At 39.6% G+C, this 16,903-nt stretch overlaps 1 protein-coding gene across 1 annotated transcript in view; it reads left to right on the forward strand.

Moving 5' to 3' along the window:
• LOC116067214 (protein kinase C-binding protein NELL1) overlaps positions 1–16,903 on the forward strand; it is a 319,826-nt gene that overhangs the window by 32,332 nt on the left and 270,591 nt on the right. The gene's annotated exons all lie outside the window — the stretch shown is intronic.

A 16,903-nucleotide genomic window follows, 5' to 3' on the forward strand; every position in this document is an offset into this window, starting at 1 on the left:
TTTATTTATTTGACATTGTTTTGTTTTTCCTAAATCAGTACATCAATCTTTCTGATTTGCTTCATTCACAATCTAGGCAGTAATGACTAATGTTAATAAAATTTACAAAACAATACATACCACACTTGATTTGGGACAGAGACATTGTAGACCCTCCTTTGTATTGCCCTTCGTCCTCTTAAGGCTCTTCCCACGGGATCTAGTATTCTTAATTGCTCTCGCACTCGCCATCTCTGAACTCTAATCCCTCTCCCTCTCAAACTACCAGTGATGTAGGTCTCTCCTGAGCCAGGGGTTTGACTAAGAACCTGAGTAATAAGATGGTCAAGATCATCATTTGAAATGTTGGTAAAACTCCCATAGTCCACTAAACCGAGATGTGTCCTGTGGTTGTACAGTGTTCGAATGTTTACAGACAGCATTCGAGATATGGCCATCCAGCTAAATCCTAAATCCCGCATGTGAGTAAGCTGAACAGCTGGTATGTTGTACCTTAATAAAGAAAAAAAAAAGAAATGTGAGTGAATGGCTGATTTTACAGTATATTCAGTGGTCGACTGTAATCATGTACATTTACATGAGTACATTCTTTTGACGTAGTGGAGTACAGGTATAAAGTAGCCAGAAATGAAAATATTGTAGTGAAGTCGAGTAGGCCTATTTGGTCCAATTTGTAGGCTACTTTGTTACAGTTCTAAATATAATTACTTCCCACCACTGCATACAACACCTTGTATTAATAACCTTAGCAGTTTCTTGATTGTAATATGTACTAAAAAAAGAAAATATAATCAAAAGTATATTCCTGGCCTGCAACAACCTCCATCCCCATACATTTGTTCAACGCTGAAGTTGGCTTCCAATTCAAAGCTTCCCATTTGGCAGTTACAGGGAAATTAAATTGAAAGTTTATCTCTAAATACACTTTTACAGATCTGGAAATGTGTTTAAAAAATCTATAGCCTCTCCGGGATAATTTGGTCCTGATTTGATAAGGTATAATGGTTTTAGAACTGACCTGGTTCAATGTTGTCTACATGTGAAAAGAAAACAGTCAAATCTCTCTTTATCATAATAAAGCTTTTACAAATCTATAAAAGTGTTTCAGACATCATTAATAGTTTAACTAAAATGTCTAACAAGTTAAAAAAAAGGAGGATCAGTGGCTCAGCAATGTAAGTTACTGCCTATGTTTCCTTCAAATGCCAAATTGGTCGCTGTGAGCCAACTTCAGCATCATTACAGTTGTTTCCATTTATATCACTTACCTCGGTCTTCCTACCCGAGATGCAGAATGTGTGTCCATACCATGCGCTTCCATTTGAAGTGTTACTTCTGCCAACATCTCCCAAAGACACTCATAAATTCCTTCAAGAATGATGCATAATGTTCTTTCAGCAACATTGTGTGGAACAGGATTGCTCATAAGCACCAAGAATGTCGCAATAATGGAAATATGATCCTCAAGGTGACGTGATTTAATTTCCAAACTGTTTGTGTCGTTTGGCGTATGACCAGCTGTTGCAAAAAAAGATTCCAGTTCCCTAAAGTATTGGACTATTTCAGCCGATGCCATTTTGTGTAGACAGGGAAATCAGAAGGGTACTCCTTTGATGACAGGCATTGAGGACTCTCAAGATTTCATTTAATATATTTAGACTTAATTCAATATATTCAGACTTTCATTCAGTATATTCAAGGTTCATTCAATATATTCAAGGTTCATTCAATATATTCAAGATTCATTCAATATATTCAGACATTCATTCAATATATTCAGACTTTCATTCAATATATTCAAGGTTCATTCAATATATTCAGACTTTCATTCAATATATATTCAAGGTTCATTCAATATATTCAGACTTTCATTCAATATATATTCAAGGTTCATTCAATATATTCAGACTTTCATTCAATATATATTCAAGGTTCATTCAATATATTCAGACATTCATTCAATATATTCAGACTTTCATTCAATATATATTCAAGGTTCATACAATATATTCAGACATTCATTCAATATATTCAGACTTTCATTCAATATATATTCAAGGTTCATTCAATATATTCAGACTTTCATTCAATATATATTCAAGGTTTATTCAATATATTCAAACTTCACATATATATATAATAATTTCCTAAATGGCATGCCATAGTATGTATGTATATATGTATATGTGTGTATGTGTATGTATATATGTGTGTGTATTCTTCAAAAGCACAAAAATATATGAACGTTCTTAATAATATATCCTTACCCATTTTGAAAAAATTATGTTGGAATTAAGCAGAACTGGGCTCATCTCCCACGATGTGGTGATGGTACTTCATGGATTAACTGTCAACACCAACAAGCTGGTTACCAAGACCAATCTGACACCATCCTGGCTGCACTTTGCTGGTAATTTACCGTAGCACAAGATGCAGCCGTGGCAGCTTCAAGGCACAAGGTGTCACTGACAACATTTAAACTCAAGCTAAAGCATGTAACATGCCGGAGTGAACGCTGAGCATATCACTGTTGCCATGTGAACACCTTGCCAGACCAATCAGATTGGCAGATTTTCATGTTTCAAGTGCAAATGAAACTTCACATGCCTCTGGGGTTGGAAAAAGTTTCACAACTGCTGGGTCTTACAAAAGAGTTTCACACACAACTCACACTTCTCGTTTTCATTACAGTGAGGTTGACAGGTATGGATTTGTTAGACGTTAGCTAACATTTGCTGGTTTGCCAGACTAATGCGTCACCCTGTTATGCACCTTAGTGTCCATGGTAGTCACAGTGTCACTCTTAGCTTAGAGGGGTGTGTGTGTGCATATGTATGTGTTTGTTGACGGTTGGTGTTTAAAATGGATGGGATGCCATTAAAAAGGGCATTGGAAAATGTTGCCCAAACAAGAATATGAGTATCAGAGTTGGAATTTTGTCCTGATGGTGGAGCTAGATAAAAGCTTGGTGTGTCCAAAATGCAAAGCCAATATATGTTTTTTTGTCATAGCATAACAAAGACAACATAAGGGATTTTATACTGTAGTTTAAACATAATGTCAGTGCTCTCTGGTGGACGAACTCACAAGAATAATCTTGGCATTTTTGTACTGGCATTTTTAGTCATTTAATATATACAAATATATTTATCCATAGATACTATTGGCAATGCCAATTTATCACTGTGTGGAGAATGTTATGGTAATCTACATATTAGATTTTGTGATTTTGTGTGTAGAATCGGAAATTCTGACCTTATGTTGGTGGTGCTAAATGAAATATTGGAGGGGTCATCAAAAAGATTAAAAATGTATTGGATGTGAAACATTAACCACACAGAAAAAGGGCTGCAGTTTGCTGAATGTGCTATTTATATTAAGTCATAAAATAGTATTAAGGTATTGCTCCTTTGTCTCTGTGCGTCCCCCCCCCCCCTCTAATAATCTGTTGTAATTTATGAATACCATGACCCATGGTACCATTCTGAGAAAGGCAGGGCTGATTTTTTTTTTTTGGGGCAGCTTGTACATTTAGCTGCTAGCAAGCATGAATGACTGACTGAATGAATCTTGCAATTGTGGAGTTGTGTTACAGAGTGGAGGTTTCTTCACTCACTGTCTTTGACCAGTACAGACACCGGCTGCCGCGAGCACTTTAACCACTTTTACTCATATTTGATCTGCTTTATTTTAGCCGATACTGATCGATTTAAAATATGCCTGGATCGGGCCCCGATACAGATCCTTAGGATGGGCTCGGAACATAATCTGTTAGTAATTTTATTTAGATAGAAGTCAGTGCAACGTTATGTGTTTGTTTATTCAGGACTTTTACTTGTAATAGTTTTTTTGTTGTGGTTTTACCACTCTTATCTAAGTAAAGCATTTCAGTACCTCTTCCACTCCTGCCATCTTTATCTGCTGGCAGTTTGCAGTCAGGCCAGTTTGAAGCCACTGGAAAGTCTTCACTCAGCATTTGCCGTTTCTGGCTAGTTTGCTAAGCAGTCTTGCATTCATGTGTAATTTTCTTGGAAAATCATTTGCAAGACTGATTGTATAACTTGGATCTTTTAATATCAGCAGTCCACTAAGAAGCATTCTTAGTTTCCAAGAAGGTAATTGTTTTTTTCCCTGAATCCATTCAATTCCTTCATATCCATTAAAAATATTCTCTTTGAACTTAACTTTTAATTTTAAAACATCAGTAAGAACATTGCTTTCCTTCCATGAGGACATATTTGAAATTATGAAATATTAATCATACTGTAGATTTAATTTTGATTCAAATAAAAATTCAGCATTTCAGATATGAACTTGGGCTGAAAATCTGTAACTAAAGTTCCAAATCTGTAACTCAGACATGATTGGTGTGACTTAAATGGAAGTTGGGTGGATGATACATTTTGGCACAGTAACCGCAATCTCATGTCAAAATCTAGAACTTCGAAAGCATTGGACTACTGGTTGGATTTAGATAAACTCTCGACATTTAATTGCTGAGTGTCTTCAGTCTGTCTGCAGCATTTGTGGACGACGTTTCTGCTTTTTACTTGTTTTGTGGTATGTGAAAGAAGGTCTAAGTCATCAGTGGCTGGTCAGAAAAAACATCATTTGGTTGTTCATAACAGTATGGGTACTGTACCTGGTAAAGTGTTAAAATCATCAGCACTTGGAAGGAGCAAACAGAAAAACTCTCCAGTGAAGGATCAAAGGACGCAGGGTTTAGAAATAAAAAATGTGAGCGCTGATTGCATCACAAGGTGAGCCGTCATTTTGTTTTAGTCTGGGAGGAAGAAGCATAGCAAACCACAGTTAGAGATGCTGCTGCTCTTCTTGACTGCAAGCTTTTCATGTCTTACAGTTGTGTCTGAAGCAAGACGAGAGCTGAAAAGTGAAAGGGTATTTGATGGAAACAGAGGAGGCTTATTCAGTCCTGTTGCTAAATGAATTTGAATTGTTGTTTGCTCCTAAAGCAGCCAATAAGTATGAATATGAAAGAGAGGTATGTGCTCATCCAATAAGTTGATTTATAATTTACAAACTTTAGGGGTGCATTGTGTGACTGAATGTGAGTCATTTTTCAAATGCTTGGTAGTGATTTTTCTCCACCTACGCTAGCATTAATTACAGTCTGAAATACCTAGTCTCTTGGAGCTGCATTTCCACCTCATCCTCAGTTTCATCAGCTAAATGTGCCCTTGGAGTTCTATGGGACAAAGCATGACTGTATGCCAGAGTATAAACACCCCAGCATGTATTTGATACTATCACCTCACAGGCAACAGTCCTCTTTTTTTAAGGTAAAAGCAATTTGACTCTGTGTCGAAATAATTGACGTTAAATTAATAAAACAAAAATAATTTCACAATATTAATGATTAAGTAAAAACATAAAAAGATAAGGTACTGGTGACATGGGTAACGTGTTTTTTTATTATAAATTAGGGCTGTCAATCGATTAAAATATTTAATCGCGTTTTTTTTTTTTTTTTTTTGTTTTTTTGTTTTTAATGCACTTATCGACATGGGAGCGGACAGATATCCTTGCTTTATGCAAATCTTTATGATTATTGCAACAGTCCAAAACAATGACAAATACTGTCTAGAATATTCTCCAGAATAACCTCAAAGGTATGTTAAGAAAATATGCTGAAAGTATATACATAAAATGGCAAACTCAAGCCCATCAAGCAACAGATGGGCATATTGACCTGAATGTAACATTACTAGTTAATACATTTTACACTTGTAAAGGTTAACTAAACATCCCATTATTTTTAAGCAGCTCAACACACAACAATGGACCTCGTGCTTTACAGCAACAGATACATTTTACAAGTACATTGGTCAGCTAAATGTAACAATGTAATTGTAAGTGTGGCCTACCTTTGGCGAGGGGAAGAAGGGGTTCTCTTTATCAGCCGTATGTTTGGCCAGCAAATGGTATTTGAGACTGGACATACTCCGGTGGTAACTCAATTCACATCGACAGTACATGCAAATAACTTTAGTCTTGTCGAGAGAACCATCTGGAAGGGCTTTGAAACTGAACTTGGCATTCAAAAGATCCTTTTCTTTACCCATTTCTGCTCAAGGAGGTTTGTTTCTGCTACCTATCCACAGCGTTACTGCTGCATCGCTTCCGGATTTCCCAAACTACGGAGCGACCCAAGACCCCAATCACAGAGTGTTCGTGCGTTAATCACTCGTCCAAAAAAAGTAGGGGCATTAAAAAGAATTTGCGTTAACTTTTTATTAATGCGTTAATTTTGCCCTACTATAAACACATTTCTGTGGTACAATAATGGTTCAAATGTGGTCTGGAACTGTGGGTAACCATGTTCTTGAAAAATCTGAATCTGAAAACAATGTGTCAGAGAGCTTCTCCAATCAAGTTCTATTAATAAAACACAAGTTTGTTAATTAGATCTCACAAACATGTTGATCATAAGGTGACATTTTCAAATTGGTTGTTTTGTACAACAACTGCTCAAAGCCCACAGTTAGTCAATTTGTAAAGATGTAAGATACGATTTTATTGATTTCCAACGGGAAATTGAGTTGAAAACATTTATGCATTAAAAAAAATTAAAAATTCACGACATGAATACATCACCTCCCCGTCTAAACCCCCCACTCGCCATCAATGCTTGCCTATACAAAATGTAATACAGTAAAATAACAAAAAAATAGACAACAAATTGTAAACCAAATAAACATATTATGTACTGTATATATGATAACCCTGTGAGCGCATTGCATACGTCTCTCCACAGTACATGGCCTTACAGGAGCCTTCCATAAAGCTCAGGTATTTCCCCCATTTTCCAGTGTAAACCGTTAAAGATGCAATATGTAATATATTTACTGTATTAAATCCAAAAATTACCACAATATGTCATCAGATATTAAGGTAAGGAAATTTCCGTTCTGTGACGGAATGTCTGTGTTTTTACCTGTGTGTTGGTATCAACTATATCTTTATGTAAAGGGAAACATAGATTACAATCCAAATATAAAAACATAATGGAATATATTACAATAAGGCTCTCAGGCATTCTGTATTGCTATTTATTCTCCTGTAGATCGACTTTTCTAATTATATCTGAATCAGCACACATGTAGCCTATAGGCATCATTTACTCCTCCCTCCTCTTTTGCGTCTTTTGTTGAGGAAGTAACCTCCTTAAATGTGCATATGACAATTATTCACCTCAATGATACATGAATTCATTTTAATGGATTAATAAAGCCCTGTACTGTAATATTTCAGATGTGTTTGAGCAAGATTACTGCTCATGTTCAAAACTTTGTGCACATTCAAAATATATCCCATCTGTGCTCTCTGTGATTTGGAGGAGTCGTGATATTTTGAGAAAAATAAAGTGATAATAGGCTATTACAAGAATAAAGTCACTATATTTCAGAAAATAATCTACCTGCACCATAGTCTGCTGTGCATTACGTGATTGATCTCAGACCTTCTGACAGACTCAGAGCCCCGTTTGAGACTGGTCTCTGAATGAGACAAAGTTTAGGGAAGTAGCAGAATGACACGGAGCACAAACGTGACACATCTGCCGCAGCATCTCCACAGCAGAGCGCGTCCATTACAAACCTGAAGCTGCACAGACTACGGACGGAAGGCGCGCTGCTCATCTATTTTTACAGTGAGAGTGGACACTAAGTGATGCACAGGTCTGCTTCAGAGCTCCGTGTGTTTTGGAAAAGTGCTTTATTTGTGATTTAAATAATGGTGCTGAAGATTTTTAGAGACCCCCACAGGTGTATGATTTTACTGCTTTCATGGGAGCTCATCCTCTCTCTATGGGAGCTTAGCTCCCACTGACTCCCACGTAATTCTAACCCTGCTGCTAACGTTACCGGAGGACCAGGCAAGCGGGCCACGGCTGTTTACAACGTGTAGCCTGTTCAGCGGCCGTAGCCGACAAACGGTGAGTAATTTTAAGCTAACAAAGGGTGGCTGTAAATCGGTAGAGAGGACCGTGAGTTTGCGCTGTTTTTAGCGGTTGTTTCCGTAATTTCAAGCTGAGGAAGTGTCTGTCAGTGGGGTAGAGAGGACAGCAAGGTAGTGGTGTTTTTAGCTGCAGTTTCCGGAATTTTAAGCTGAGAAGGTGTGTCTGTCAGTTGGGGAGGGAGGACGGCGAAGTAGTGGTGTTTTTAGCGTCTGTTGCCATAATTTCAGTCCGAGAAAGTGTGTCTGTCAGTGGGGTAGAGAGGACGGGGAGGTTATAATGTTTTAGCGTTTGTTGCCGTAATTTTAAAGGACAATTCCAGCGCAAAATGAACCTAGGGGTTAATAACTCTCTGGGACATGTTTTCATACTTATCGAATGCGTCTCTAGCTTTAAACAAGCTACCGCAAACCGGTGGTTAGCTGTTAACGCTAGCTTTTGGGGCACATGGTAAATCGCTATTTTATACCACTAACAATGCTCAAAATAGCACCACACTTAAACGGTAGTATAATGAGGTTCTCTACATGTAAACCAAAGCATTGAGAACTTTGTAAGTGTACAGACAGTTAATAAAAAGATAGATTATAAAGACAGTAGCGTTCATGGTTACATGTGGGTAAACATGAACGCTACTGTCTTTATAATATATCTTTTACCATGTGCCCCGAAAGCTAGCGTTAGAGGCTAACCACCAGTTTGCGGTAGCTTGTTTAAAGCTAGAGACACATTTGATTAGCATGAAAACATGTCCCAGAGAACGTTCGACTCGGTACATGTACGGGTTAATGCCCGACGAGGTGTCCATTGTCAGGTATTAATGGACGATGAAGTCCATTAATACCTGACAATAGACACCTCGAAGGGCATTAACCTGCTTATACCATGGTTGCTTGCCAAATAACATATTTTTTAAAACATTAGTTTATATTTTAATTTGTTTTACAATCGAAATCTAAAGTTTATCCAAACAATAACTCTGTTTCCCTGGTTACGCCTGACGGTTTGACTAATACCTGGAACAATCATTCCCATCCTATAAGGTTCTTATGCAATGTAAACGTTATCAACTCCTCCAGGAAATAGGAAAGACCTTAGATACGACTTGCCTCCCTTAGCAACGGGAAATATTTATAGTCCGCTCAGCTGGTAGAACCCTTCAGTTTAGCTACAAGCCAGAAAGCTAACGCTATGCTAGCAAGATCCAAAGTCAATAACATTGTGTACAGTTGGCAATCAGTAAAAATTATTTGACAGTATGTTGAACAACAAGACAAGCTAGCTTTCCAGCCATGTCATTGTCCCCAAAACAATATAACAACTTTTACGAACAATTTTATCCCGGATGTGTAATGTTACTGTCGCCCGCAGCCTGAAGTAGCGACCTGAACAGCGAACGGGATGTGAGACAACATTATTCGCTGTGACACAAAGTCAGTCCAGAGGGGAAGTATAACTTACTTCTTGCAGCTTGTGTGTTAGCGCCATCCTGTGGTGTTCAGAATACGAGTTGGAAATAACAGATCCACATTTCCTATTTGATTTAATGTAGCGCATTCATTTAGAACAGTAAAGTAAAGCAAATCCTTTAGTAGGTGTCCTACATCACTTTTTTATGGACACTCTGCAGCCAATCAGAATAGAGTATTCACCCAGACCATGGTATAAATGTTATTAACCCCTAGGTTCATTTTGCGCCGGAATTGTCCTTTAAGCCAAGATAGGGTGGTTGTCAGAGCTCCGCGTGAGCACAGGCTTTTGTGGCTGTCAACATTGCCAGCATCTAACGTTAGCTACTCCGCTGTGCTAATGTCTATGTAAGACTAGCGTCTAGCAACATTGATCCTGGGGAGGAGGGGGCGGGGCAGAGGAGGAGAGGACATTCTTTTAAATGCTGCCACCCTACAACTATGCAATTTAAATAAAAATGGAAAAATAGCAGAACATGTGACATTTGAGAAGCTGGAATATACAAATATTTGACATTTCTGCTCAGCAACTGACTTAATGATTATCAGTTGAGTATCCTAGATTTCTGTTGATCAGCTAATGATTAATCAACTAATTCTTTCAGCACCAGAACAGAGCAAAACCTGCCTAAATGGAGCCTAAAAAAGGTATAACAAAACTTTACAGGATATGTAGTACCAGCCAGCCTCATACCAGCAGTTTATTAACAATAAAGCTTTAACTTTACAATGCCAAACGACTTAGGGCTGCAAATGTATCACAGTGACAGTACCCTCCCGAGAAAGGAAACCGCACCAAATAATGCCTCTCTCTCACACACACAAGAGAAAGGAAGGCCACAGAGATTTTTCAAGCTCGTGTTACGCTCAGCTTGCATCTCCATGCTTGAGAGAAGATAGCGTTTGTCATGAAGACAGGGGAAACATCTGGAGTGCCATTTATTTTAATAATTCATCGTTTCTGACTTCATAATCAACCCCAACACAGTCAGAGTCACTAAACCCGGTAGCTTCCTCTCCAACCGGAGTCCCGTGTGAATAATCTGTCGCTGACGCAAGTTGAGAGTACACCTAGAGATATTGTTCCACAATCAGCAGCTAGTTTGCATTTCCAGTCGCCTGTATTTGATGAGTTGCCTCTTTTCTGCTTTGCCTCTGTGTGAATTTATGCTCCATTTGCTTAGATGAAAGAGGGAGGGAACAGCTTGTCTTGCTTTGTCTTGTCTTTCCTTTTTTTAGAGAAGTATTAGTGTGTTCGTTCACCGACAGGGCTGTTTTCAGATACTGACACAGCTGCGAGTAGGGCTGCACTATAGGGAGATGTTTGATACATTTCCTAGATACTCTGACGGCAATATGATATGAGATTAAACAAGGGATATATAGTTTCAGTGTTGACTGCTTGTGTATGCTGCAAATCGGACCCTGAACATTTGTTATCAGCATGGTAATCGCATCAATCAGTGTAATGTAATAACACTGATAAACAAAACCAATGTTCAATATTCCAGAGTCAGTTGACCTTCTTGGACTCTTGACCTGTTTATGTTCTTAAATTACATCCAATGTTTGTGTCTTCCCACATGTCAAAATGCCTTGCTCGATGACACTTTGGTTAACAGGCACATTTTCTAATACTGTCAATAGAGGCATTCATTAATCTAGAGTTGTCAATTAAGCTAAAAAAAACGCCAGAATTTCAAACCAGCTTCTCATTTGTAGGGTTCATCTGATTTTCTGTGTTTTAGATCACTGCAAACTCCTTTTGAGTTCAGTCACTTGATCAAAACAAGACATTTGAAGTCATCATCCTGGACTTTTGGAAGTTGTGTCAGGCATATTTCACCATTTTCAAAAGATTCAATTTTGCAACTTGCAAAAACTGCGGTTTCATCATGGCTTCATCGTTCATTCGATGATGTTCACGTCACTTCATAACGTCACTTCATAACGTCACTTGATAACGTCACTTCATAACGTCACTTCATAACGTCACTTCATAACGTCACTTCATAACGTCACTTCATAACGTCACTTCATAACGTCCCTTCATAACGTTCCCATGGCAACAGGGGAAAGTGGCTGCTCTTGTGTGAAGTAAAATTTTTCAACTTTCTGCTAAGATATATGACTTTTTTGCAACGAAAATGCGGAGATTATGAAATCATGCAAGCCCCGCATATTTTGCGTGGAAATCTGCATATTATGCGGCGAAAGTGTGGCGTATTTGAAAAAATGCGGGCCCCGCATAAATATGCGGACTTTGGCTGATTATGCATTGAATTATGCGATCACATAATCGCTTTATATCCTATTAACCCTTGGCTGATTTTTGGTTTTCACTCCCTTTATCACACACACACACACACACACACACACACACACACACACACACATATATATATATATATATATATATATATATAATACACACACACACACACACACACAGTATATGTGTATATATGTCCTGTATGGATATTTTCCCCTAATACCCTACTCTGGTCTGGTAACAAGAAGTTACTTTAACCTTTTTATTTACAGCTACTCAAACACATCTGACTACATCCTGTGACTGCATGCAGCTTCACAGTGAAACCTTTCCAGCGGCACCTCCTTGCTTCATGTTCTGTTGTCACATCCGTGTTTTATTTCTTTACTTTGATTCAGCTGCATGATTGAAACAATCCCAAGAAGGAGTGACATGTATTACACCTCTGACAAAGTACAGAGAAGGGTTATGAGTTTTGAATCTTGGTCGTTCTCATATCATGGCCCCTAAGCAATGTGTTTAATGTCAAATATACCCACTCATGCATATGTAACATGTAATATGTAATGATTGATCGTTGCAGGTGTTTGCTGTGGTGCCACTGGGCTGTGACAGAGATGTTTTCTGGGCGAGAAGCAAGGCACCCTTGGGTGACCTTTGGTTGTATTATCTCTCTGTGTGTCACCTCCACGTATGTCCTGTCCTGATCGTATCTCCCCGCTTTGCTCTGCACGCTGCCCACGCTGCACCACGTGTTTGCTCCAACGCCATCGTTCTTTTCTCACCTCTCTCTCTCGCTCTCGCTCTCTCGCTCGCTCTCGCTCTCTCGCTCGCTCTCGCTCGCTCTCGCTCTCGCTCTCGCTCTCTCTCTCTCTCTCTCTCTCTCTCTCTCTCTCTCTCTCTCTCTCTCTTTAAAGGAGAAAGAAATGCAGCAGGGCTCATGCGGAGGTAAACTCCTTGGCTGTGGCTGTCAGCTTGTGGCTGTGAGAGAATGATTAAGGAGCCTGCCATAAACATGACTGTGTGATGATGAGGTTATTTGCCGATTTGTTGCTTTATTTAACATTTAACGACATGGTAGTTTAGAACTCTCAGGGGATGATTTATCACAAATATAAGGAGGACAGTACTAACGGACGCTGTTATCCTTATCTCGACATCATATTTTTCAAGTATGCAGAGCATGGCTAATTGAGATAAATAGCTGTGTAAGCAGTGCTGACGACAGGATGGAAGCTTGCTGGCTGGCGAGCCTGCTGGCTAGTGCTGTGCCACTCTAGGATCCAGTTATCGGCTGTTTGTCAGGCGGAGCGGTACGGGTAGAGTGAGCAGGTATTTTAGCTTCGCTGAGTTGCGATCGGGGGGCGTTGTCTGTTCGAGCTCTCTTGGATCTCTACAAGGGCCCCGGCTGTACAGTTGCGTGGTCCCTCAGAGTGAGCCACACTCCCAGCAGTGGGCCTACCGGATGCCTGAGAGAAACTGATATGGCACCTCAAAGCACTCAGCACTCAACTAAATTAGCACATATCTCAATTCCACCTATTTCCCCTGTGCCCGTTTGTATTCTTTGTGTGTGTGTGTGTGTGTGTGTGTGTGTGTGTGTGTGTGTGTTTGTGGATTCATGCTGTATATGTACAGTGTGAGTGGTTTGAAGCACAGACTGCCAGCTGTGGTGTTAAAACATGCCCACAGCAGAGGAGGATTGTGTAGAGCTGTGGGGGTTGGAGCAGATTATGGATAGGATCTCGGCCTAGAGAGTTGTTAACAAAACGCATGCATGCGCACACACACACACACACACACACACACACACACACACACACACACACACACACACACACAAATCCTCACAATATAGAATGAGATAAGTGCCCACAGGGAATGCAGTTGAGCAGCACACATTTGAATTTCTTGAGCTTATATGAAATCTCAGTGAATTTAGGCTTACTTTTTAAAGAAATTCATTTAGAAATGTATTTGTAAGGCACTGGTTGGAATTTAATGTGATTATTATTGAATTTGACTTTTTGCTATGTCATTTACTTAAAAGTGACAAATCAAGATTTAATTAATGCAACAGAGAGTGAACCTTGTTTATTTATTTTTTTTACATTTTTCAGTTACCATATTTCAGTCAGAAAATCTACACTTTGACAGAAGACCAGCTGCACACAAAGTAGCCCTTGTGTTCAGTCTTAAAGCCTTCATTAACCCTGCCATATAGAACAATAGAAAGCCTAGTATGTTGATTGCCACATATAGTCTGTGCTCTGGTTTTGGTCTCTGTACAGTACCAAATCCTGGCAACCTCTCTGGAATGTCTAGACTTTAGGAGGCTGCGGCTGGCTTTTGTGCACTAAGAATTGGTTCCGACATGTAACGCCTGCTTTATTATGAATCCCACTGCTTTTCTTGGCAAGACACGCCCTGTGTAGCAGCTGACTGGTTAGGCAGATAGTTGAGGTTAGGCATTGACCTCGAGTGTTAGGGTTCCGGTAGTCTATATCCTTGATGTTCCACTTCCAGGATTGCTCCTGTGCTGCAGAAAATTCTGCTGGATGCATGTCTTTACGCTGATGTCCGTTACCTTCCGCTTTCTTTGTGTTATAATTCTAAACTCTGGTGGATTTATGAGGACTATGGTTAACTGCTCCTCAGATCTCTGCAGGGTAAATCCAGACAACTAGCTAGACTATCTGTCCAATCTGAGTTTTCTCTCGCACGACTATTTTGCAGCGGCTCCGTGCGTTTTTCTCCCATCCCGAAATGCTGTGTGGACTAGCCAGACCCTCCTCCGCTCCGCAGCGTGTGGATGGTCTGGCAAAGCGAGACTAGGGTTCCGGGAGCACAATGGTCAGGGGGTTGGACCTAAATGTGCGTGCATGGATGCCTGGCCAATCCTAGCGCTTCAATGCTTGCCAAGAAAAGCAGTGGGCTTTATAATAACACGTAAGTCCTAGTAAAACCACAAATTGCCATTTTTACTTTTCTGTTCATGTTTAGGTTACACAAACAAGATCCAAAATGTAATTATGACAGCTCTAGAGTTGTTGTAAGGTGTATTTTTCCACTTTGGATGGAGCTTGGCTAGCTGTTTGCCCCTGCTTCCAGTCTCGATTCCACAATTCTCATGTTTGAAAAGCAGCAAATTCACGTATTACGCAATTTTTTTTACGTTAACACATTGCATTTTTCAGTTATTTTTTATAACTTCATCTATTCTACAAAATGTTGTTTGTTTGATTCAGCAGCTCAAAATGAGCATAACAAATTTGAATTCAGTCAGTTTAAGTACCATCTCTTATGGTGCTAATCTTGTTTCATACCCCACACACACACACACACACACACACACACACACACACACACACACACACACACACACACTTTTTAACTCTGCATGCAGTTCAACACTGGCTTCACAGCCTTACTGGAGGAAATTGAAAGGGAAGTTCATTACTCTAACCCAAATCTAATATTCCTCTGGCTGGATTTTGCATCTGCATTATTGTTCTTTAAGTGACAGCCGATGACTCTCCCACAGATGGATGGGCTTTATTTCTTCGAACTCTATCCTTCTTTACTATAATCAAACTGCACTCAGTCTGATGACTTGTGACAGAGAGTTGTCAGCTCTGTTAAAAGGCCAAACGAGGTGAGCACACCCTCTTTTCGGAAGTTATCTGTAGCTGGTCTCATTAGATATGTGACACATTACACAAATTTATTAGAGCGTACAGGGTTTTGAATGTTTACAGTCAGGTTATCTACTTGCAAAGGGAAGGAAGACTTGAACTGAATCATCAATGTTTTATCAATTCAGATTTATGAATTTTTCAACAGCTGGGGGATTCTTCAAATGCGAACCAAGTCTATTTAGGAGAGGCTTGCTGAGAGCTCGGCTGTGTTTGTAGGCTGCTTGACATGCACTCACAGTCTCCTTCACGTGCATCAAACGCTCTTCCTCCTTTTTGTTTTTTGTACGGACACCGTTTACTTTCTGTAGCTTTTGCCAGTTTCCAAACCTTATTCACCATTCCTTCCTTTTTGCTCTAAATGTACCACTTGCCTTGAACTTTCTTTTTTTGTTTACTTATTCATTTGGTGACTTCTGTTAGCGTATCTGCGGCTGCATTTCTGAGTGTGTTGCTCTTTGCAATTTTTACTTTGATTGAAAACTGTACATTGGACTTGCAACATCTCTGCTTCAGCTGTAGTCAAGGTTAAGTGCCGTCAGTGTTTTGTTTTAAACATTACCTTGAATCTATGAGAGTTTTCTGTATGTTTGTTTTCAACTTCCAGTCATACCTCAGTCCTTTTTATCTTCAGTTCCAACCCAGCCCCCTGTTCTGTAGTCCAGTCTGCTCTTTACTCTCCACCGCAGACCCGCCTTGAGCAGCCGAAAGCAGGCTAGCTCCTCAGGGACAGTCTGCTGTGTACTGGATGGATGACTGGCTGGCTGGCTTCTTGTGTGGATGTACAGATGACTGGGAGGCCTGGAAGTGTGGAAATAAAACTGACTGGCTTCTTGCACGATCAGAAAGAAAGAAAAATGACCATGAATGCTTAACATGCTGGGGAAATTAAGAAGGAACTGGCATGTAGTTTGTTCTCATATATTTCCTTTTTAGGTTTTAACCATGCATGAATGCAACTACTGCCCCGCATGAGCATGTAGCTTTTTTTTTTTTTTTTTTTTTAAGAAAACGTTTTGGCCATTTTCGGCCTTTATTTGCTAGGACAGCTGGAGACATGAAAGGGGCGAGAGAGGGGGGAATGACATGCAGCTAAAGGCCGCAGGTTGGAGTCGAACGCAGGCCCGCTGCATTGAGGAGTAAACCTCTATATATGGGCGCCCGCTCTACCAACTGAGCTATCCGGGCTCCCGCCTAGCTGTTTTTTAAGGATTTAAGTGGGAGATTACTTCCCAGGTTGTGGTGTTTTCTCCGTTTTTTGAAATTTTGTAGTTTACGGAGACGAATGAAAAGATTAATACAAAAACGAGAGGGGGGGAAATATAAAACAAATGTCCTCTTGTGCTATAATGTAATTATTAATGTCATGGCACTGAGCTACCACTGAGCTTTTTTTATCGATCGGAACAAAATGCCGACCAACACTGAATGCTGAAGCAAGAAGAACTAAAAAACAAGTCTTCCAGTTTGAGCGGTGGTACATAATATACCT

Source organism: Sander lucioperca, chromosome 3, assembly GCF_008315115.2.
Source record: "Sander lucioperca isolate FBNREF2018 chromosome 3, SLUC_FBN_1.2, whole genome shotgun sequence".
Classification (NCBI taxonomy): domain Eukaryota; kingdom Metazoa; phylum Chordata; class Actinopteri; order Perciformes; family Percidae; genus Sander; species Sander lucioperca.